We start from the raw sequence: 7,559 nt of genomic DNA, 5'->3' as shown, positions 1-7,559 counted from the left end.
TTCAGTCATCCATCCAAGTAGCTGGGTGGTGCATTTAGACATGGGCTTGGATGGCTTCTTTTAGGCCATTGATGAAACACTCTAAGTAGAAGTCATCTCATAGACCGTCAATTTTGATGGCCAATTTATCAAAGGCTGCAATGTAGTCCTTTACTGTTCTGGTTTGTCGAAACTTAGTGAGACAACCAAAAAACTCATATTCTTGGTCAAAGTGATCACATATGGCTTTTGAGAACGTGTCAAGTTCATTTCTCTTGATAACAATTTTGATGCCACTGCCACCATTGCCATCTCTCTTTATCCAAGTAAAAATCTCCCCCATGTAGTTTAGTTTTATCTTCTGAGATTTCATTAAGGGAGAAATACTCTTCCATTTTTGCTACCCATACTGTAGGGTTAGAGGCATCAAATTTGTACATGTTCAACTTGGGTGTTTGGTGGTTGGACGAGTGGTGATTTCCATGGAAGTGAATGTGATGGCTCGATTCTCCTTCTAGGTGTGCATTATCACTAGTCTTCTCCATATGAGGCTACCATATAATGGATGATATATTTGAGAGATATTTGAGAGCCCTATGCTCGAATATCTCGAATTTTTCTTCAAGGCCATAACTTGAGATTGGGTACCCTGCATACACCAATCCTCGTCAATTTTTTTTATCTTACATAAGAGTAGTCTTCTTGGAAAAAGGGAAAACTTGGGATTCTAAGGACATGGATCACTTGAGGTTGCGTCGGGAAAAAGTTTGGGACTACAAAACATTTTGGGCTTACATACGAATGGTACCACTGCGTCAAAATTTTCTTCGTCAATCTGATGGGATAAGTCTCTTACAGGTGCCTTCGGATGGTCTCTAAATTTATTGTTTGTTTGTTACTTTTTTAACTCCAAAAGGATTTTTACTCCCCGATGATCAATACTACAGTGCCACAGTTTTAGAAAACTTGATCCTTCCCAATGCCCTGTGAAAATAGGGCCCTGACTATAGTAGCAGAAAGCCTCACTACACCAAGAGTCTAATCAGTACTGTGAAAATCCCAACTACTGAATGTGATTTGCACGGCAGCAACAAAACCCCAATTGTTGGATCTGATTTCCATGGAGGTGACAAAACCCCAAATTTGGATCTAATCTGGAAGATAAGGTAGACAACTATCTTCAGCTAGGAGAGGGAACTATGGTCTCAATGGAGTTTCAGGGGCTACAGATCGCAATATACACATGGGTTCAACAATAATACTTGGCCCAAGCTTTCAAGGCACTAACTGAGGAGGATCGACCATACCATTAGATATACTACCCAACTACCCCATTGTACGCACACGTAATGTCCCCGAGTGTTGTTCTCAGTGTATTGCAACAACAAGATGACCGAAAACTTATCTAAGTAAATGTTTTAGGTGAGCCTAGGGGCTTCTGATATACCCCAAGGGTACGTGGAAGTGCAGTCCATGTGCGGTTGTGTCTAATGCGTTACTACTTAAAGGGGTATCCATAAGGGCTCCAAGGGATTCCAACAAGTGTGACCACCTCTTGTAGTTCCTACATTCACGCCTCCACAAATCCGAATGTTTATGTGCAAAATGATAGATATTGTGGTTTAAAGACGTTGGAAGACGTCTCTAGCCTAAAAGAAATATGTGAAAATTGGAGGTACAACTGGCCCTGAAAAGTGCTCTCATACCACTTGTTATGCTCTTGACCTCCGAGAAATTCCAGAATACCATAAATTCGAAGAAATATAACCCATAACACAAAATAAAATAAGAAATATTGTAAGTATTTTATTATTCAGAAATAGATTCAATTCACTTGGCTCTTCGAGGGGGCAAACTCAAGTAGATCAGAGCTCAATTATAATAAGGCTTGATGATTTTTCCTTTACTAACTAAGAATATTTATAGCTAAATGACATCCAAATCCATAACTACTAGCGGTCCCTTGCATAACATAGGTTAAGGATTTTATTTATTAACTATGGCGTGTTTACAACAACTATGGTCCCTTTTCTCTAATGCAGGTCAACCACATACAATTATTAATGTAGGCTTTATTTAGTCTGTAACTAAGAATGACTATGAGTTGGCCCATTGGGCTTATTACATAAATAAAGGGGTTAGGGTTGGACCCTAACACTTTTGTATAATTTCCATATTTTTGAAATTGTGGGAGTCGAATTTGTTGTTTTTTCTTTTGAAAGGCAATTTATATGAAAATATTTTTTCAAGAGGTCCTACTTCTACCACTTCTTGGAGTGTGAAGCTAACCACGACACAATTTTATCCCTAAGAGTGAACTTCATAATATGTGGATTTTAATTGCTAATCCCCCAAAAGGTTTGGGAAGCCGAACAATATGCCAATGGACAAAATGAAATCTTTTATCATTGTGTTTCACCCCTTTTCGTAAGAACTTGCTAATAAGCACATTGATATGATTAATAATTTATTTTGTTGTAAACGGTCCTGAACATAAATAAATAGGTAATGGGAATAGGACAACTTTGATCATTATACTCCTTTAAACCAAATTTAGCCAGCCCCAAGCCTACATTGTACTTTTTTTTAATGAAATTTACGTAATCTTGTGAACTCACCTTCCAAATGGAAATAGGAATTCCCCATTACTTGAAGTGTTCTTGCCTAGTTCTAGATTGAAATTCCAACATTCTTGTTGTCTCCTAAAGAGTGGTATAAAGAGAGGTCCAATCGAACAATTGACTCTTATTTTTGTTTCCTAACCCCCCTAAGAAATATAAGTACTAGTCCAAAACTCATGAGAAGATGTGAACAATAATCATTGAGGCTGCTCCTAGTGGGAGGGTGTCATCAGCAAATTGAGAATAGTTGATGGCTTTTACAATCCTAGCTATGTTGAGTCCCATTAATCACCTTGGTGTTCTTATTTACATCATATTTCTACTTAAACGGTGAGACACCATAATATATCATAATGGGAGAGAGGACATCCCTATTTAAGGCATGTGGAAGTGGAGGATAATTTTAAGGGTGTGCCATAAACGAAAAGGACTATCCATGGAATGCCTATACATGATCAAATCCTTCTTATCAATTTATTAATGAAAAAAAATGTCCTTAACTATTAGGAGGAATAGTTAAGAGGAAGGAGTGTCTTACTAGATCAAATGCATTTTCCATATCCAACTCGATGATGATACCCAAATCTTTGCGTTCATTACTTAAGTGTGTGGCATATTGCCCCAAGATGACATTATTCATGATTTGGAAATATTTTATAAAAGCTTCATGATTTTCAGAAATGATTGACAACATAACATTTCTTAGGCTATTATCAATCACCTTAGTGATGATCATGTAAGGAGAGTTGCATAAAAAAAAATTAGATGGAACCTAAAGAAGGAGACCATTGATTCCTTTGGAGTTAGGAAGAGGAAGAAGAATTTGTGCTCCCGCCCAATTTTTCTTTCCCCTGTGAAGACTTAATCATTCACACAAAGCCCCTCCTTATACGATTCCAAAAGTAACGAAAGAAACTCAGAAATCACGTCGCCCCCGTGATTTATCTGGATCCAGAGACCACATTTCCTCTATTACTTCTTCTTCATGAACTTCCTGACTGAATATCTAAATTTTAGTATTGGAAATAACTTTCAGGATGCAGGATATAGTCTTGACCTTTGGCCAAGTCCAACTTTGAATCCTTTGAATAAAACTTTTGGAATTGAGAGAAATATTCGTATTTATTTTTTGCAAAGGTGGATAAGTTTGGACGCCCTTCTGGAGTGATCTCTTTTACCTAATTGCGAATTTCCCAAGCCTTGGCTATTTATATAAACTGGTTTTGTTCCGATTGATTTCTCACTTTCAACCATGTTCTACTTGATATATATATATATATGTTTTACAACTTGTTTTGGTTGCATGGATAGCACAGTGGATGAAAAACTTACATTATGATAAGTAAAAGAAAATACATGAACCAGACAAAACAAACCTTGTAAAATATTTTTTTTTACATTTCGACCTTTTCTTTATGAGTCAAGAAACCCTAGGAGTAGCTTGGGAATCCAAATTTGGAATATGCGTATTCTGTTGTATGTAAAACTGAAGAATCATAAAGGATAAAGCAATTATACTTTTATTTCTACATAAATTCCTGAGACTAGATAAGCGGAAATGAAACTCTAACCATTGGAAGAACTTTCTTAGAGAAATCATGCGACACTCTACGTATATAAAAAAACTTCAAGCCAAATTGTTCTCTTTAAAAAAAAATTAAAACATAGAAAATATATGCTACTGAAAGGAAATTGTTGCGGCCGGTCCCCAAATATTGGAAGGAAGTTTGTTTTAAAGGCCCGTTATAATAAACACAGTAAAAGCCATAGTGACCTCAACAGTAATGGAAATAAGTCTCCCTCTCCGATTAACAGCCAGAAAACTGTCTTAACTATATTATTTGTGAAGAACCAAGCTACACGGCCAACTGGCCAAAGTTATATATATATATATATATATATATATATATATATATATATATATATATAACCTTAAGGGTTTTAAAAACAACCTGTATAATGGCTATCCGCCGGCTCTAAAGATTCGAAATACATTGATGTAAGAATTTCTGTCTATAACCCTAACACTTGAAAACCCAAGAAAAGTGATCTCCACCTACTATGGGATGAAGATTAAAGCTGCAAAATAATGAATTTTTTTAAGAGAAATACACTACCCTAATGGCCTAAGCAATGGGTAACAATTCAATAAGATTTAAATGAAAAGTATATACCTAATGTTAAGACAGTAGGCCTCTATATGATCCAATTATAGTGATGGACAATAATTATGTAGGGAAAGAAAATGTACATGTTTATAGGTACATGTACAAAAGAGAGACAATCAAGTAAATAAATAAAAAACTCGAACGTTCACGTCTAAAATATCAAGATCATTTTTAAGATGGGAATAAGAGCCATAGTGTTACATTAACTCTCGGTAAGCTTGTAAAACCTGTTGAAAAATTAATTTCCTTATATTTGTACACAAATGGTGGTTAGTAATTCGATTTTAAAAATAAAACTAATGTACATTGCATAAATTTTGATTATATATCTATATATATAATTTTAATCTTAATCTTAATATTAATGAAGTGTAAGGAATATCTAATACGGTTACAACATTAATATTAATATCACCTATAAATTATCATCAAGATTCTAGGGAAACAGTTGCTCACAAAATATTTAAAAATATTAGATTATTTATTTGATTTTATTTTCAAGTTTATGAAAATAAGTAAAATATTAAATTTAAAAAAATAAGTCAACAAATGTACTTTTCCACATAAATGAGTATAAGATTTATCTTGTAAAACATAATATGGGAAAAAAATCTATTAATAGGTGTGACATATTCTCTAAATATTTTTCTTTAATTATGATATGAAAATAAAATTAAAGAGGCACTCGTTACCTTGTTTCTCATGACTTTATAACCTAAATGAATACTACAAAATTTATTTCCTCTTCTATTATGCTCTCAAATCCCACTCATAGATGTTACGTTAAACTATGGGACATATGCAATGTAAAGGAAGGTTGCCTTCTTCTTATTAGTTGTGTGATATTTAAGGGATCCCAATAGTCATTAAGATTTCTAGATTTTACAAACTTGACTTTTAATTAGGAGTAAGTTTTTGGACCCTTTTGAAAATTCTTGAAAGTTTACATGTTTACTTCCACCCAATTGTGAGTTATGGGATTTATGTGAAATCCACTTGAATTATAGTGGCCAATAAGGAAATTGGAATTGTGAGAGACATAACTTTCACATATGAGCAATTGAGATGAATTTTGTTTCACTAAAAATTTGGTGGTGTATAGAAGAATGTGAAGAGGTTATAATTACACTCTTAATTTATAGTATTTAAAATATGTTATTTGATGCCTTAAATTGGTTTTGGAAAATTATAGAATTAAAATTTTCAAAAAAACTTGTTAATAAAATAAGTTCCCCAACTTATTCATCCATTTTCCCAAAAATAAATAAATAAATAACAAATTATTTAATAATCCATATAAAAATAAAAAAATGATAATTAACTATTACGATAGTCTAAAGGCCCCTTTAAAGCATACCTCAAGTTCAATTATCTGGACTCTCTAAAATCAACGTGTTGTTGACGAAGTAATCCATTCTCATAGATCTGAGTAGTACAAATATCACTCCATTTTAAAGAATGAGCAAAAAAAAAAATTACTCAATTTAATTATGTTTAGTTTGTATAGTATTTTAATCAAATATTAAATAAAACCGTACAATAAATATAATAATAAGTTTTATATAAAAATATGTATTTACAGAAATAAAAAACCACTTTTAAAATTTTAATGTACATGCTAATGCAAATCTAAAAATTTATGGTATTATTCTTAAATTGGATAAATCTAATTTCGTTTTTGGATGGACAACCAACGTTATATTATGGAATTTTATATTGCATTTTAATATTTTATTTTATTAAGTTTTCATAGTAATTTTAAATATTTAAAAATTATTTTATTTAGATGTTATATAATATTTAATTATAATTTAAAATTCCAAAGTATTTAATTTGTAATTTAAGATATCGAATATATTTAGCCCTAAGGGTTAGTTTAATTGGTTAAGACGGGGTCTCGTTAAATGGGAGGTTACAAGATCAATTCCTGAAAGCTCTTGGGGTCAGGTCTTGTAGTAGGCCATGGGGCATCAAGCCTAGATTTTTCCTGTGAATGTAGCGCCACATGTTGGCTGAAGGTGTCGCCACACGTTAGCTAAAGGTGTTCGTAAACCGCACACAAAAAAAAAAGATATCAAATACATTTTTTCCCTTCCAAATATTATTTCGCAGTGTATGTTTTATAAGTAATAAAGAAAAACTTTTTTTTGTTCGAAATAATAAAATAAAATTAGAAAATAAATATATTTTTAAATTTTAATTTTAAAATAAATTTGGAATATTAATAGTTATTTTTTCTAGAAAATAAAAAATAGAAAATAAATATAATTTTAAATTTAAATTTTAAAAGAAAATCCGAATATTATTAATTAACAAGCTTCTTTATTTATTTTTTAAGTTTAAAACTTAATTTTGAAAATATATTTATTTTCTTAGGTGTATTTATTTCAACTTCTGATGTGGGTTTCGAGTTGTTTTTTATAATTGAATTATAAGTGAGGAAAAGAAACGATCAATACATGAATTATTCTTTTTCATATTCCATGTGAAGGGCGGGTAGCGGGGATCGAACCCGCATCTTCTCCTTGGCAAAGAGAAATTTTACCATTCAACCATACCCGCATTTCAATTATATGAATATCTCTATATTCATATAATTGAAATGGAAAATACATATATGTTCAATCCCATTCGTAAGTAGATACCTTTTCTGAATGGTCCAATTATTAATTCAATTATCATGTTTCTCCTATCATTTTATCCCTATGCCATAATCAAAATATTCTTTATGTGTACTACTTTTTGACCTGGTGCTCGAACTAGTAATTAATGGTCAATTTCGATCCTTTCG

General features: G+C 32.3%; 1 non-coding gene across 1 annotated transcript; it reads right to left on the bottom strand.

Annotated features, from left to right (window-relative positions):
• Positions 1-7,259: 7,259 nt before the first annotated feature.
• Positions 7,260-7,330, bottom strand: TRNAG-GCC (transfer RNA glycine (anticodon GCC)). Its single transcript has one exon. It is a non-coding gene; the product is annotated as a tRNA-Gly (tRNA).
• Between the last annotated feature and the right edge of the window lie 229 nt (positions 7,331-7,559).

Source organism: Pinus tabuliformis, chromosome 1_2, assembly GCF_031772625.1.
Source record: "Pinus tabuliformis cultivar Carrire ecotype Pingquan chromosome 1_2, CPIR1, whole genome shotgun sequence".
Lineage (NCBI taxonomy): Eukaryota > Viridiplantae > Streptophyta > Pinopsida > Pinales > Pinaceae > Pinus > Pinus tabuliformis.
Note: the sequence above shows the minus strand (reverse complement) of the source record. Positions and strands in the feature narration are given on the sequence as shown.